Below are 16,825 nucleotides of genomic sequence, written 5' to 3' on the forward strand. Positions count from 1 at the left end.
GTCCACACTGCCCACCTCCTGCCCAATTAGGTAATTATTAATAAACAGACCTGTAAGGGCAGCATGGAGCCCTGGCACAGAGAGAAAACACGCTGGAAGCTGGCCTCCCTCCACCCGAAGGAACTCCCTGTTCCCTCCTTGGAGACCCCGAGAGGCTTCCCCTCCTTCTTGACTCTGTTATGCATTGAAGTTTGCCTGGTACTTAGCCCTTCCTGAGGTTCAGGGGAACCCCCTAGTGGGTCTGGTCCCCTCTCTCGGGTTTTGTCTCCCCTCTCCCCCAGTTCCACCTCCCTTCCTGCAAAGTGAAGCGTTGGACCGGACCAGGGGCAGCAAACTCCAGGATCTCATGAAGCAAAGCTGCTTCCCAGGTGACATGGGGCGAATGGGGCATGTGGGTCTAGAAAGACTCAGCTCTCTGCGGCCAGACAAGACCCACCTGGGGCCTGGGTCCTGCCCAGGGCCTCGCTCGCAGCCCTGGACCCTCTGGTTTTCCAGAGCCTTCCAGCTTTAAGTGGCAGGGTCCTGTGACGGGGCCTGCTAGGACATCCTGCACTGGCCTTCGAAGTCAGTGCACCCGGGGCAAGGGTGGCGTGGGGTGGGACCAGGCCCCTCCTTGGGCCAGAAATCCAACTGCACACTTTCCCCCTGAACTATGGAACTTGAAGCTGTTCTCTCTCCAATAATCTGTGAGCCTCAGCTTCCTTGGATGATTCTGGGGCAGCTGGGTGGGTGGGTGACATCTGGCTGCACCTCAAGCCATTTGGGAGAGGACCACAGGAAGTGACGTAGCCCTTGGTGTCATGTTGAGGCACAAATGAGAGGCCCTTGATGGTCCAGCTTCCTTTAGTCCACTTTTCTGGGTGTGTCTCAAGTACTTGGGGCCTTAACTTGAGTGAAGTGGGCACCAGCGAGGAGCAGGATCGGCTGGGAGCCCTGAACTGGGCAGAGCATAGAGAAGGTCCAAGGTCAGACCTGGACCCAGCCGGTTTGGGGCCCAAACCCCAGCTTTGCTGTTGGGCTTCAGGAAGTTCAAGGTGTAGACGGCAAAAAGGTTTCCATAGACAGTAATCTCACAGGGCAATCTGACCATAAACTTCTAACCGGGCAGGTCCTGCTGGATAGTCACGGCCCAGACACGAAACTTCTTCAGTAAAAGGGTAGTCTCGCCTTAAGTGAGGCCCATCTGTTGTACGAGCGCATCCATGGCAACAGGCCCTTGAAATGAGTCTTCTCGGACCCTCCCTCTGCAGCCGGGCCCCCCACGCCAGAGCACAGTCGTGTGAACCCGCCTGGAATCCAGACCCGCCTGGCTCTCCCCCACTGACCTCAGTCTGCTAACAGCTCGCTCCCAGGCAGATCCTATTTGACCCAATTTTTTATAAAATTACCTACAGGTTTGAACATTCGTACATCGACAAAGGGCATGTCCAAGTTCACCAGACAAAAATGCATCAACACCAGGGCAAGTCTGGAACTTGATGCACCAGATAAGTTCCAGATAAGTTCTTGAGTGAGCCTCTCTCTCACTCCCTCTCCCTCTCTCTCTCCTCTCCTTTTACACACACACACACACACACACACACACACACACACACACACGGGGTGCTATCCTTATCCCATTTACAGAGGAGAAAACTAAAGCCCAGAGAGGTTGTTAGCTCAGATTCCAAGTCAGGATTTGCACTGTGGACCATTCTTTCTTTGCATGGCCACCCCCCTCCCGCCGCCCACAAGAAGGTCCGTTCCACCATAGCTCGCTGCAGCCCTAGAGTGGGGGGTGTGGCAGCAACAGGCGCCCCAGCAGCGTTCCCTGACCAAGATAGCGAAGGAAGGGTGGTGTTGAGTTCTGGGCTCATGAACACAAAACCAAACGATTCCCTTTACGAGAGCCTACAGTTTGGGGCTTTGTTTCCTGAGTTGGGATGATGCAACCGCGCTGCAGGCTCAGGGTGTGCTCAGCTGCCACAGCAGGACGGGTGACCTGACCCCACTGTGGGTACACAGCCGCTGCCCTTTGATCCCCAGCACCTGCCCCCACGACGCTCTGGACAGAGGCGAGGCTTTGGAATCGGACAAGTTCTGCCAATGCCTGACCGCGCGACCTTGGGCAAGTCACACCACCCCCCTGCACCTCGCTTTCCTCATTGGCCAAATCAGGAGTAATTACTCACTGGGAGGGCCGATGTGAAGGGGACAGGGTGGCATCCCTGGTGTGTCCCCGGTCTATAGCAGGCTTCAGTGGTGTTCCCTTCTTCCCTGCTGGCTCGCCGCTGTGCTGGAGGGCCAGGACCTGGGCTCGCTCACCCGCCCTGCAGGCCCGACCCCGCCACCGACCCGGTGGTCACTCTTCTCAGTGTTCCCACCTGTAGACTGTGGGCAATGGCCTAAATCTCATGGGTGTCAGGAGGAGTCAGCAAATTCACATCGACAAAGTGCTTGGAATAAGGGTTTGCCACAGAAAGTGCAGCAAAAACCTGAGCTACCCTGGGGTAGTATTCCAAACAGGCCACACACCAGTCACCAATCCTGAAATGTGCGAATATGGCTAAATGAGGGTTTTCAAACCTGCCTGCACTGTGGTCCTCACAGAGCATCTTAAGAAAGTGCTGGCCTCCCCTGTCCTGCGCACACAGGGTCCAATTTAGGGAGATTTGAGTTTCATGAAGCATATGATCCCTGCACCGTTTTCTCCCACTGGAAGGAGTGCATAGAAGGAAAGGTGGAAATGACCTTCATTCAGATATTGGAGGGGCGTCACTGCCTGAGAGTGTGGCGGAGTCGGGGGCAATGTCCATCCACACGGGGGACAGGCTGGGCTCAGCCGCTAGCTCGAAGCTCACTCCTGCCCAGCTCCTGGCGCTGCTCATCCTAAGGCCTCTGGGGTGGGGCAGAGTGGGGTTCGGCTCAAGGTTACGAGAACCTTGCCCATCACATCGAGATTGCCGCGAATTCCTCACTGATCATCCCTGAGGTCCAAGCAGGCAACAAGCCATGTCACAGTCCCACCCGTCTCTCTGTACCCGAATGGGCCTGGGCTAGAGCGGCACACCCCTCTGATGGATGAAGTGGACAGAATTCTTCAACAGCATTGTTACAGATAGCCCCTTTCTGGGAAATGCCCTCTTCCTGGTTTGTGGCGGGCGACTTCTCCTTGTGTCCTCACGTGGGGACGGGGCTAGGGAGCCCTCAGGGGCCTCAGCTGCAAGGACACGAATCCCGCTCACGAGGCCCGACTCGTAACAACGTCAGTGCGTCCCAAAAGGCCCACCCCTGACACCGCCATCTTCGGGGTGTCACTCCCATCTTCGGGGTGGTGACACCTAGGAATTCTGTGGGGCCACGAACATTCAGGCCGCAATAAAGGCATTTACCACTCACATAGCACCATGTGCACCCCTACTGTTGGTGGGGGGACCACCGACTGAGGTGTGATGCGTGACTGGGAAAATCCACAAAAGCAGAGGCAGGCTGGCTAGACCTGGGAACCCCTGCATCTGTTTCTAGCTCTCTCTTTCTCCCACTGGATATAAATTTAAGAACTAAAGAAGGATGAGCATTTATTTTCTTATGGTTCTGGAGTCTGAAAGTCCAAGGTCAAGGTGTCAGTGGGCTTGGTCCCTTCCAAGGGCAGTACTGAGGGATCTGTACCAGGCTGCTCCTTGGTTGGGGTATGTGGTTGTTTTCTTCCCGCAGCTTCCAATCACCTTCCCCTGTTGGCGTTTGCACCCAAATCTCCCTGCTCTGATGAGGACACCGGTCCTCTGGGGTTAGGGCCCATCCTAACAGCGTTTTCCAATCCCCTCCACAGAGCCACGTTCCCCCACGCACAGTCACATTCTGAGGTTCTGGGAGTTGGGACAGTGGTCTGGCGTGGCACCTGGCCACCAGAGAGGCTGTGACTGAGTGTGGGAAGTATCGGTGTCAAAGACTGTGGGGGGTCAGCAGCTGGACAGCAAGACAGCAGCCCTACCCTGTGCTCTCCTCAATGTCTTCTTGCCATCGTTTTAATGACAGAGGGGCTTTCGCTCTAGCCTGGGGGACCTGCATTTGGCACTGTGGGGAAATGGTTAGCGGGAAAGCCATTCGGCACTGACCAGCCCAGGGTTGGGTTTACAGCCACCACGGGTCTGGCTGGCAGACTCCATCTCAGGTGCTCACTGTGTGCATTGCCCCAGGCAGGGTGCACGCCCATCCCTGTCTGTAACCCATCACTTTCTATCGATGACCTGCTGTCAGGTAACAAACTGCCCCAAGTTTCCTGGCCTAAGACAGCAGCAGCCGCTCAGCATCATTACCTCCCACAGGTCCAGGTGGAACTGGGCTCAGCTGGGTGGCTCTCACCCAGGGTCTCAGCTGGACAGTGGCTGCGACCCACATCCTCTTGCAACCGAGCTTCAAATTGCCATGTTTCCCGGCCCCACTAGGCTGGGCTCTCTGAAGGCACAAACAGCTTTCCATTCGTTTTCCTCCCTGTGTCCTCCCTGCCCCCTCCCTGCCCCCTCTAACTCTTCCTGCGTGGTACAGAGCAAGCCCAGGGCGAGGGTCTGATGAAAAACAATACTAACTGCTACAGTAGCAGCTCCTGGTTGCTGAGTTTTTGCCAAGGGCCATGGATTGTATTTGGTGCTTTAATCACATCTCTCATCCTAGGAAGCCTAAGAGGCATGTTTTGTCCCCATTACGGAGACATGAAGCATCTTGTCGAGGACACAGCCAGTGAATAGAGAGCTGGATTTCAACTCCGGCGTCTGGGTTCCAGGGTCTAGGATCCCCATCTCCACTTCAGACTGCTGTTCTTAGAAAGGAGGCCATTTAACCACAGCTCATTGGCCAGCCAACCAGAGGCCACACAACCCCCATTTCCCCCCTCAAAACGGATTGAGCTTTTCAAAAAACTGGTTTATGCTGGTAGACCAAGAGCCCCCCACGGAGGGACTGTGTGTGTGACTGTGACCCTGCTATTCCCAAGGTCACAGGGTCGCAGGACTGAGGGGGACGCCCCCCCCCCCCCGGACCACAGAGGGGGCTGGGGGCTGGGAAACTGAAAGACTCCGCCATCCTTTTGCCCAAGACCAGCATTGCTCAAAAGGCGGCCCTGGGGGCCCCGCATAAGCAGGCACTAACTAAAAGAGGAGAATAACAGACTTCCCTCCAAGTTTCCTGAGGCAGAATCATGGAGGTGGCACAGCGTGGGTCCAGGAGTTTCGAAAGCCGCCCGGATTCTCAGAGCCAGCGCTTCGCTGGGCTCGGTCCCTGCAGTTCACCATTTTTACCAGCAGACGGCGCGCCACCACTTCTTATCTGCACGGGCATCTCCTCCCCTGACAGGTGTTCCTCCAACCTGAGACTTGGTTGACCAACGGTGGTTTTGAGTTTGGGAAAGCACGCCTGGCTCTCTGCTATTCTGAAAGTGTTACAGATAGCTCAGCTGGCCAAACACCTCCTGTTACAGAGAGGGACGGAACTTTCCCGAGGCCAGTTAATGGCACAGCCGCTGAGCACACTACCACGGGCCGCTTTGCCTTCCAGCCAGACTACAAATGGGAGCGGAAATGGGGCAGAGGAGACTCAGGCCGGTCCCTGCACTCACTCACTGCACTCACCCATTCATTAGCTCAGGGCTGTTTGCTGAGCCCTTGTTGTGTGAGCATCCTTATCTCATTCTTGTTTGGGGGGGGAGGGGCAGCCTACGCGCACTCACCTGTAGTTCCAAAGGGCAAGTTCAGGAGTCAGAACTGACTGAATGGGGACTTGCTCTGGCCAGAGGTAGAGAAGGGAGTTAAGGAGGGTTTACTGCCCTGGCTGGTGTGGCTCAGCGGATTGAGCGACAGCCTGCGGCCTGCGAGAACCAAAGGGTTGCAGATCGGATTCCCACCAGGGCACGCACGTGCCTGGGTTCCGGGCCAGGTCCCCAGTAGGGGGTATGCGAGAGGCAACCACATATGGCTGTTTCTGTCCCTCTCATTTTCCCTACCTTCGCCTCTCTAACATAAACAAACAAACAAGTAAATAAATAAATCTTTAAAAAGAAAAAAGAAGAAGGGTTTACTGAGGAAGGGGTTCTTGAGCTGAGTGAGATGAGACAAACAAAAGGAGAGGAGGTGGAGCAGGATCGGCGCTCCGGGTAGGGGAGCAGCACGCGTGTGTCTGGCGGAAGAATGAATCGTGGCGTGGTGACAGGTGCGAAGGTGCCCCTGTGCCTGGGGGTTCAGGCAGGAAGGGCAGTTGCTGGGAGAGGATGGAGAGAGGCTGACCTTTGGGGACACACAAGACATGATCTTGACCTCAGTGGGCAGGAGGCAAGTTTTGACCACAAGTAGCAATGACGTGAGGCAACCACTGGAAGGTCATACACCACAGATCAAAGGATTGGAAGAGGGGGGCAGGGGGAGGAACAAGGCAGGCTTCATGGAGGAGGTGGCATTTAGGTTGACTCCCAGCTAGGTTTGACTCAAGGGCATCAGGCTCCCCTCCCTGACTTAGCAGAGTGGGTATCATCTAAGCCATATGGATTTTCTATCCATGCCTAAATAGATTATTCCAGAAGCTAAAAATCATTCTGACCTGAGAGGGGAGGAGGATATGTGTTCTCCAAAGGCCAGCTCGGTCCTCCAAACCCTGTCTCTCCCCTCCCATGGCTCCAGCCTTCTCCCAGCTCTATTGCGTGCACAGCCGGTCCTGTGTAGCTCCAACCAAAGGCAGCCCGGACTCAGAATCCAGGCTCGGAGTCCCCTGCCCATGACTGCCTGCACCCCTCAGCCCAGAGCCATTGGGATCTCAACACTTCAGGGTGGTTGCAGGTTATGGGACAACAGGGAGCAATGGCTGTTGTAAGTGTGCAGGCCTTTGTAACGGGGTCTGACTCCATTTTCTGATGGAGTCAGCAGAGTCTGCTGCTGGCAGCCTCCTCCCTTCCGCTCCCCTTGTGGCCCGCTTGCATGGAAATCCTCCCTCCCACCTCAGTCTCATCCACCGTAAAAGCCCCAAGCCACCTTCAGTCCTTGCTCTGTCCTGTCATTTGGGGATGACCTTGGGAACATGCCCTGTTCTCGTTACATAAGCAGGAGAACTCTCCACGCCCTCTGGGGGCACAGGGCTCCCCTTGGTGTTGACGCTCAAAATGTGGGGGATCTGTTACGGGCTGAATGATGTGCTTCCAAAATTTTATATTAAAGCCTTACCCTGCCCCCAGTACTGAGCATCGACTGTATTTGGAGGTGGGGTCGTCACAGAGGAATCAAGTTAAAAATGATGTCATGGGAGTGGGCCCTGACCGGATGCCACTGGTGTCTTTCCGAAATGAGGAAACGTGGACGCGGAGGCAGACAAGCACAGGGGAGCACTGCGAGACAACGGGCAGCGACCGGACGGATGGTGTAGCCACAGGACGAGGGACCTCAAGGTGGCCGGCCACCAGCCAGCTTGCAATGCCTCAGAGGGAGCGTGGCCCTACTGGCCCTGATCTCAGACTGCTGGCCCCCAGACCTAAAAGAGAATGAACTCCTGTGGTCTCAGCCCCCTCCCTGCCTGTGGCTGTGGGTGGCCCCCACTGAAGCATGGGGTCAGGGGCGTCCCTGAGGTGGAGTGCTTGGTTCTGTGGGGCAGCTGGGGGTGGGGGCAGGCTTGGGGCTGTGCAGGAGGGCACAGTGCACCGGGACCCCTCTGCCACCCAGAGGGTTCTGAGAGGTGGAGAAGGGCAGCCAGTCGGGTGGACAGCTGCCCAAGGTCTGCGGTTGTTTCCAGCGTGTCTGCGCCTTGTCTGTTCCGGCCCACGGTGTCCACTGGCAGATCGGGACCGCTCAGAACGGTGTCCACACGTGGTCAGGGCTCAACCGAGGTTTGCGATTTGCTGAGTGAAAGAAGGAAGAGGCCCAGGAGAGAGTCCGGTGCTGCTGGCTGCGTCTCCGGGGCAGAGGCTGAGTTGGAGTTTGGGGTACGTACGAGATGCTGGTAGGATCAGCACCTGTGAACAGGAAGGGGAGGCAGCAGAGTGGGGTAGACGGGGCCATGGGACGGTGTGCCAGCCCGACAACACTCTGCCGAGCCCTGAGCTCGGGAGAAATTTGCTCACTAGAGCTGTCTCCTCGGGCTGACGTGCTGGGCCTTTAACCCCCATCTTGCTCAGTCACTGGATGCAGCTGGCCCATAAAGGCAGACCACACAGGAGCCGTCTGCAGAGCGCACCCCCCGGGCTGAGGGCAGCCCATCCCTACAACCCCCAGACCCAGGCTGGACACAGGCTCACAGACTCACAGCACTGGTGGAGGGGTGTGGAAGCCAGGGTGGTGAGCAGCTGATACACACCCCACAGCCTGTGTGGCAGGCCACAGGCACGTTGGGGAAGAAGGGTGGGCCTCTTCCACCTGCAGGACCCTGGTTGGCTCTGGGAGGTGGTGGAACCTGACTGGAGGGTTTATTTGTGTGCAGCTGTCAGGGCTGGAGTGGAGGGAGTCTCCAAGGGGGTTGGTAGCCCAGCGTGGGGGGCCTGTATGGGGAGGGGTGTGCAGAGTCAGGCTGTAGGCGGATTTGTGAAGAGTAAGCAGGGGTGCTTCTGGAAGGGTGCGGGGTGCTGAGAAGAAAAGCTCTCGCCCCACCCAGAGGACATCTCTGCTTTTTCCTTTAGGGCAGCAGCTCAGCAGGGAAGCTGACTCGTGGGGTCACCCAGCCAGATCGGAAGAGCACACNCCCGGGCCCCCCCAACCCCCGCCCCCCCCCCCCCCGCAGAAGGTCGCCTTAGGCAACCAGTCCAGGATCAAAGTGCCGTGGAGAGAAAAGAGAAGTTCAAAGTCATGCTGGCATGGGCACCTCTTTAGAAATCACAGCAAAGGACAGAAAAAGAATAGGATCACAAGTGACACCAAAGGTGACAGAGAAATGTGGTTTCTACCATAATCCCCAGAGGCAGAATGGAGCATCCGTCTTCCAGAGAAATGCCGGTGACTGTTTCCGTCCCCTCCAGGCAGAAGATGAGAGCTGCTGACACATTTTGTCCCTTTAATTAGAGACAGTGGCAGGACTCACCAGCCCAGAGATCAAGAGGCCATGCCACACTGGGCCTGCCCTGTGGGCTCCTTGGGTGGCATTCCAGGTCCCCAGGGGGCATCTGCCTGCCCGGACCCCTGCCTACACCTGCCTGCTTCTCCCCTCCCCTCCCCTCCCCCCAGGCCCAAGCCTGAAAAGGCAAAGATTTCTGGGACTTTGGCACCCTGAGTTGTCACGTTAATTCCTTTGTCAACTCAGGCGGAGTTAAGCTGAGGAATCATGTACCTGTATTTCTTTTCCCTTTGTTACATTTCTGGGTCTGGGGAGTTAACTACCTAGATCAGCAGGCTGTTCGGCTCAGCAGAAGGAGAGATGAATTGTAATACAGGCATTTCTCTCACTGGTTCCTGGTCCGAGAAGGGGAACCTTTGTGTTCCCCATGGGGGATTCTACACTGTGACAGTCTGAGGGGATTCTTTCAGCACCGTGTCCCCGAACCCTGCCTGAGCTGACCACAGTGCCTGGCACAGAGAGACAGGAAGGAAGGAAAGAAGGGAGGGAGGGACAGAGGGAGGGAGGAAGGAAGGAAGAAAGGAAGGAGGGAGGGAGGGAGGGAGGGAGGGATGGACGGAGGGAGGGAGGGAGGGAGGGGAGGGCAGGGCAAGGGAGGGAATTCCGTTTTCTATCCCCTGTCCCACTAGAGGAACCCTGTGCTGTTTCTCCCACCTGTCCGTCACGATCCACCTGGTGACCTCCAGAACTTCTCTTCTTACTCAGGGACAGATGACCAAGGACAGGCCACAGCTAAGGGCCCTGAAGATTGAAATGTCCTTCCATGTTAAGAGGAGAAAAGGGAATGTAAAGCACTTTTTCTGTCAGCCACATCACAACTATAATTGGATAGTTATTAAGATAAGGATGTGTTTCATTTCTGTAGTGACGTTGCCACCATTATACCACCATCATCACCATCACCACCACCATCACCACCACTGCTACCACAGCAACCATCATCACATCACCATCACCAGTGTCACCATCACCACCACCAGTGTCACCATCACCACCACCATCACCTCCATCACCTTCACCACCGTCATCACCACCAACACCACGACCTTCACCACTATGGCTACCACCACAGTACAAACTACGTGAGGGCCAGGACTCTGGTGCTTCTGTGAACTACTGAATTCCTAATTCCAGGTACAGAACAAACGCATAAATCATATTGCTGAACAAAAATGAGCCAGTGAGGAAGGGAAGAATGCAGGAAGAGAGAGAAAGAAAGGAAGAATAAAAGAAGGCAAGAACAAAGGGAGGGAGGGAGAAACAGGTGAGGTCTGGTAGGCTCAGGGTGGGGACAGACTCGGGAAATCAATGGCTTCTCTACCCCGAGATAACAGCCGTGATGAGAACAAGCCCTAGGACCGTGGACGCAGTGCAGGGGTGTAGGGCTGGGAATGACCAGCTCTACTGAAGGAAGGGGGTTCAAAAATGCCTCTTGGAGGAAATGATACCTAACCTGAGTTTTAAAGATGGATAAGACTTTCCCAGGTGGACCAGAGCAGGTCTTGTGAGCCCGAGGCCCGGCGTGTGTAAGGCTGGAGAGGGGGCAAGAGGCAAAGACCTGACCCTCCCAGGGTGCAAAGACGGGAGGGGAGACTGGCCTGGCCAGTGGGTGGAGGGAATGGGGACCAGTAGGTGTTGACATTATAACAACACCCTGTCTTAGCTGCTGCTATTTTTAAAATTTGGATTTTCTTTCATAGGCAAAGGGACTTGGATGGGGAAAACATCACTGATTCATTTGCTTGTGTATTTATTCATTTATTTCCGTTATTTATCAAGTCCCTTTTGTGCACAAGGTCCAAGGGACAGAGCAATGAATAAAACCACCCAATCTGTTTAAATAATCTCACTGGTCCTCACGATTAATCTAGGAGGTGGTGACTATGTATCCATTTTGTTATCGTGGGTCAAAATATTTTAAACATATTTTTTAAATAAATAAATAAGGCTGTGAAGTTTTGATGAGTTAGTAAAAGGAAAAAACAGCTTCTAAGCCCTGAACTCAATATTTTCATAATTATTCTGCACAGCAGCCCTGTCTGGAGAGCATGACATCCGTTTTCAGAAGAAACTGGCGCTTGGCAAGGTCACATCTCCCGTCCAGACCCAGCAGCGCAGAAGAGCTCCAGCCAGGATTCAAGACCAGGCTGGCCCAGCGCCAAAACACCACCTTCAGCTTCCGAAGAGCATCTGTGGTGGTGGGTGAAGATAGCATGGGAACCACAGACCTTGGCCATCGTGAATTGGGGGCATCGGGATGTTTGGACACTGAATCTGCAGTACGCGCCATGGCCAATGCCTCCCGCTCCTCCCCGTCTCCCCCTGAAATGCGACGATGACCGGGTTATCTCTCGGCCAGGCCAGCACCTGCCTGGTTCCCCCAAGAAACACCTCGGGCCCCCAGGGAGTTTTCTGAGCATGTCTGCCCGTCAGCCTCTCAGGGCCTGGCCCACGGAAGCTCCAACCCACAGAGGGGTTCTCATTCCCCACCCCCAAGGCAACCCTGCTTTTCAGCCTGAACTGTCGCAGGGAGACTCAGGGTGTCGCAAGCTGGGAGCCCCCCTGGATGATTAGAAGGGCCCCCAGTGTCTTGCTGGCATCTGAGAGGACTAAATTTCAGTTCCTCCAAAAATGAGTGGATGCCACACCAGAATCAGCCCATAGGCCCAACCTGCTGGGCCTTCCTCATAAGTCTGGACACCCACTCAACCTCAGGAGAAAAAAGCAAAGCCTCAGAGACTAGGGTGATGGGGTTGGGTGGGGGATAAAGTCAATTCGGCGTACTGAAAAACGAAACAGTAGAGTTAACACAGGTCAGTGGCATCTGAATGCGCAGATGTGTGGGGCTCCCTCACGACAGTCAGTGTCCCCCCCAACTCCAGGGTCGGTTGCACAAGGATGTGGCTCATGTCTGCCACACCCACTGGTGTGCGCCAATGCCCAGTCCACAGTTGGGGCCACATACGTGCTTGCAGATGAGTGAGTGAGTGAAGGCTGAAGAAGGATTTCACCAGGAAGCTGGGCGACATGTTTCTGCAGCAAAGAAGCCAGTGAGAGCTGCTCTGTCAGCGTGGAGGAGATGACAGGTGTGACCGAGACACCAGGCGGCCACGCACACCTGGACCTCTCTGCTGTGCTTCCTGTCACAGTGTGAGGGAGCCGCACACGTTGTGTGCACATGCGTGCGCACGCACACCCTGAGAACTGTGAAACCTCAGAAGGTCAAGTTTCCTCCCCCATCAGGCCTGTCTCCAGCCACCAAGACCCACCGCCTCAGAAACTCGTCCCTCGGGAGTCCTAGGTACTCTCACTGGCCCTGATCCGGCCTCTGGGGTCAGACACACCGGCCCAGAGAACACTCGGGCCCCCTGGCAGCCCCTCCCTGGACATCCACAAGGACCCAGCGCCAGCGTCAGGGTCCCCAACCATGCCCGAATCAAGCCTCCGGAGCCACCTCCAAGGACCCGCCCAGTCCCCCACCCAGCCCCAGGCCTCCCTCCCGCCCACCCCCACCTGCACTGAGTTCTGCACATTTTCTCCCAGCACCACCAGCCACACCTGAGAGCTGAGTCAGAGGCACCAGAGAGAATGCCTGCCCCGGGGGCTCTGGCGTCTGGCTCTGCCCACATGCCTGTCGCACGGCTCTTGCCCAGCCTGGCTCGTCCCAGGGCACCAGAGTGTACCAGGTGGGAGACAGCTGTGGCTGGGAGGTGGGGTGGGTGTGGAGGGTGATGTGGACATACCTGCCTTCTGTGGCCCCATCTCCATTTTTATTGTCATTATAAAATAATAATTAGAGTGATGGACAATAATGATTATGATAATAAAATAATAAGAGCAGCTCCCATGAAGTAATTCGTGCCAGGCCCAATGCAGGGACTTTGCGTGCAGAATCTCCCTGCGTCTTTCCACAGTGGAGAGGAAGATGTGTTCGCGCCCATTTCTACAGGTGAACAAGTGGAGGCGCAGAGACGCCGTGGAGGCGGCAGTCCGGTGCTTGCCCATGCCACACCGCCTCTCAGCCCACGACTCTCCCAAGGAGCCGCTGGAACAAAGTGGCTGGTCATTTGAGGAGGGAAATCACTTCTGCTCTTGGGAAGCCAGCGGGGCTGGTGACGTCCCCACCGGTCACGTCCCCGTGGTTTTCCAAACCTGACTGTAGGACACTGGCAGTGGTGGCTGTATGGTCCTCGGGTTTTAACCCTCACTCCACAGAGGTTTCGAGCTGATGGTGTATTGTGTTCTTCACTCACCCCTCAAGGACGGACTATGAAAGCTACTGGCCCTGTCTGGGCCGCTCAGTGGTGTCCTGATACGCCAAGGTCGTGGGTGGAGTCTCGCAGGTGCCCTGAAGCTAGTTGGACAGAATTCGGGGGAGACTCGGCCAGGGCAGGTGGAACCTCTCTGCCTCTCTTTCTCACCTCCGCACCGGCGGAGTGTCTGGTACCCGGAAGGGTCCTTCTTGCTCCCAGGCCCCGGCCCCAGGCCAGTGGGAGATGTGTTACTGCATCGTGTGGAGGAGCCCATGGAGGCTCAGTGACGAGAAGGAGGTGGAAACCAGCCACATGTTGGCGGTGCGTGTCCTGAAGTTCTCCCTGGCTTGCTCTGGGGCACCGTGGAGAAGGAGGACTTCCCGAGGCCGGCCGTCACCTGTGTCTGTCCCACGGCTTCCCGTGGCCTGCTGTGGCCACTCCCCCAGCCGCAACTGTGCTGGGGCTGCTGGGATGAAGCAGAAAAGCCTCACACTTCACCCCACAGGGGGTCCAAATTTTTGGCATCTCTGGGCCACACATTAAATACTTTGTGACATGTAATCACAAAAAATCCTATCCTGTTTTAAGCAAATTTATTGTTTTGTGTTGGGTTGCATTCATAGCCATCCTGGACCGCATGTGTCCAGGTTGGACACTCCTGCCCTAGAGAGACAGACCCCACCTGCTCCAGAAGCCTGCCTCGCTCTCTTGGGTGGCTAAGAAGCATCTCCCCACTGGGAATCCCCCAGGTTTAATCAGGCCTCGGTCACAGCCCTGGCTCCAGGGTCCACCCCCGTCCTGGTCTGTGGGGTCCGGGAGGGAGGAGGGCGCTGCTTCCCCACGTTCAGCGCCTGGCTTGCGGCCAGTCACTCTTCCGTGCTTCCGCCTGCCAGTTGGGGACAGACGGGAGGCTGCTTTGGAAGGGGACAGGGAGAGGGAAGGTGAGCAGCACACCAGCGGCTTGGGAACTGAAGGCGGGGCCAGCCTCCTGCTCCCGCCGGGCTTCGCCAAACCAGGTGGACCGGAGAAACCAGACGGCCCATCTGGGAGGTTGCTGCCGGGCTTCCAACAGCCGGGCTCTCTGTGGAGCTGCGGAGCCAGCCCGGTTCTTCCTTGGCATCTCCATGTATTCCACAATAGTGCCCATGTCCATTTGTTCTCCTTTTATATCAAGCTATTCTTTGGAGCAAGCACTTCCACTTAATAACCAGGTGATATTCAACACCTGGTTGAATGCCGACCCAGAACCCCAATTTCCTCATCTACGCAGTCCTTTCCTCACAGGCCTGAAAGAACTAAAGGTTTTCGAGTGTTTGTGTGTGCTCAGCTGAAATCAAATTGGGGGGCTTATCCCAAAAGATAGGGAAACACTCGACTGGGGACTCTTTTTTGTGTGAGCTCCCATCGTCCTCCCATAAAGGTTTCTCTGGAATGTTTTGCTCCTGCCCTCTCTGTCACTCTGCTGACGCCGGGCTGCTCTCGTCCGGGCTCGACTGGTGCTGAGCACAGGCTCTGGTCTGCAGTATTTTAACCGGAACTGATCCACAGCACAACTTCTAAGAGACTGGCCCTCTAAACCAGCCAGAGGTCCAACGCATCCCCCATCCCCACGGAACCAGTGGGTAAACTGAGAACCAGGGTGAGGGATGGCTTCCCTAGTCACCTGGTGCATGTGAGTCAGCTGTGTTTGGACCCCAGGATGCAGGCCCAGGCCACTGTGTTCCAGACCTCCCAGGGCTGGGGGAGGATGGGTAGGGGTCCTGCTCCCAGCCTGCACCTGGGAGTGGGGGGGTGCGACCCTGGGGACCACGTGGCCGGTGTTCCACAGCAGGGCCGGGGCACTACCACCTACCCTCCTCTTGCCCCAGGGAAGGAATCTGGGGTGGATGATTCCACCCAAAGACGTTTTAGAGATTGGGGCCGTGGAGCCAGGGCCAGAAGAGAGTGTGTCACCCTGGTTCTGGGCACCGCACCCTCACCTTTCTCGGAGCCAGACGTTCAGGTCCTGGCAAGCCGAGTAGATGGGCCCACCAAGCTCCCACGGCATGCCTAGCACAGGGCTCGGTGCTGCGTGGGGTTGGGGAGACACAGCTGGCCCGAGCATGTCCACGAGCTAAGGAAGGGCACCCCCCAGACATGGTGCCATCTGGATGTGGCCCCCAGCAGGGCAGTGGGCCAGGCTGACCCAGAAAAAGGGCGGAGGTGGAGGAGGCCAGCTCAGCAATTGTGGGCAGAAACCCATCACGTTCTAGATGAGCCTGTGGGGCTGGGGAGTCTAGGGGTCCACACTTGGAAACTGTGAGCTGAAAGAGGAGCAAGACAGAAAGAAGACCAAAAGGCAGGGAACAGCAAGACAGGGAGAAAACTGAGGAACACTGACTGAGAGGTGAGGAGGGGGCAGGAAGGCCAATCCAAGGAGTGTGTGTGTGTGCATGTGTGCATGGTGTGTACATGTGTCCATGTGTCAGGGGAGAGAACCAAGGGCCCAGGTGACCCCTCGAATAAACACTGTCTCCCTCCCCCCGCCTTGTTGGCTGTAGTGGCCAGGGGTTGCTGCCAGCTGTCCAAATGCTGCGGCCACCAAGTCCACTGACGGTCTTGCAGAGCTGTCAATAGAAGAGGGGTTGGGAACCAGAAGGCCTGATTTTTGATTCCTGGGTCTGCTAGTTATCTGACTGGAGGAACCTCAGTCTTCTCGTGTGTAAAATGGGCCTAACAGCACTTAATTTACAAAGCTGACGTGAAAAATACGTAATATCTATCAATAAACGTGCCTAGTAATAATGTGGATGAAAGTGTTTTGTTTTGCAGTGGTAAGCATGAAGAAGAAAATAGTATAAAGAGAACTCAAAGGTCTCAAAGCGTCTTTTCCTACTTCCTCCCTGTCTGTCAAGGACGTGCAGGGCTCTCGTTGCTGAGAACATGGGCTCCGTCACACCCACACGCTTCAGTTTGCCGCTGACCCTCATTTTGTGTGCTGTTGAGTCCCCTACGCTACATCACACTGCGTCTACCTCATTCGTTACTCTACATTTCACTCTGGCTTTTGTACGTGTCACGCCTATGAAGTTCTTTCCTACTCAAATACCATAAAAAGACACTCTCCCAACATTTTTTATTTTAATTTTGTGAAATTTAAATATTTCAGATTTTATTTTCAAAAGGACTTTTTTGTTTTCTAATAACATTTATAGAATTGTTTCCCTTTTCTTCATTGTTTTGAAATGCCATCTTGGATGCAATGATTTTTTTTTGTTACTTACAGAATGCTTTCTAAAATTTTTATGACTTAAATTTGTATTTCTTTTATTTTTTTTCTTATTTGTCTTAATTTTGGTATAGAAAGACTTTCAAGATTTTGTGCTTCAGCCTCTCTGGGATAACCTAGGGTCTTGTGGAAAATTGCTTTAAAAATGTTGGTTTTCTTTGAAAATCATTTCCGATGCTCTGCTTGGAGCTAACTTAATGAATGAAGGTACGTTTTCACCAACTCAATCTTTACCTTGTTGCTTGGAGAC

Source organism: Sturnira hondurensis, unplaced genomic scaffold (genome assembly GCF_014824575.4).
Source record: "Sturnira hondurensis isolate 20B ecotype Veracruz unplaced genomic scaffold, ASM1482457v3 Scaffold0021143, whole genome shotgun sequence".
In the NCBI taxonomy this organism is placed as follows: Eukaryota; Metazoa; Chordata; class Mammalia; order Chiroptera; family Phyllostomidae; genus Sturnira; species Sturnira hondurensis.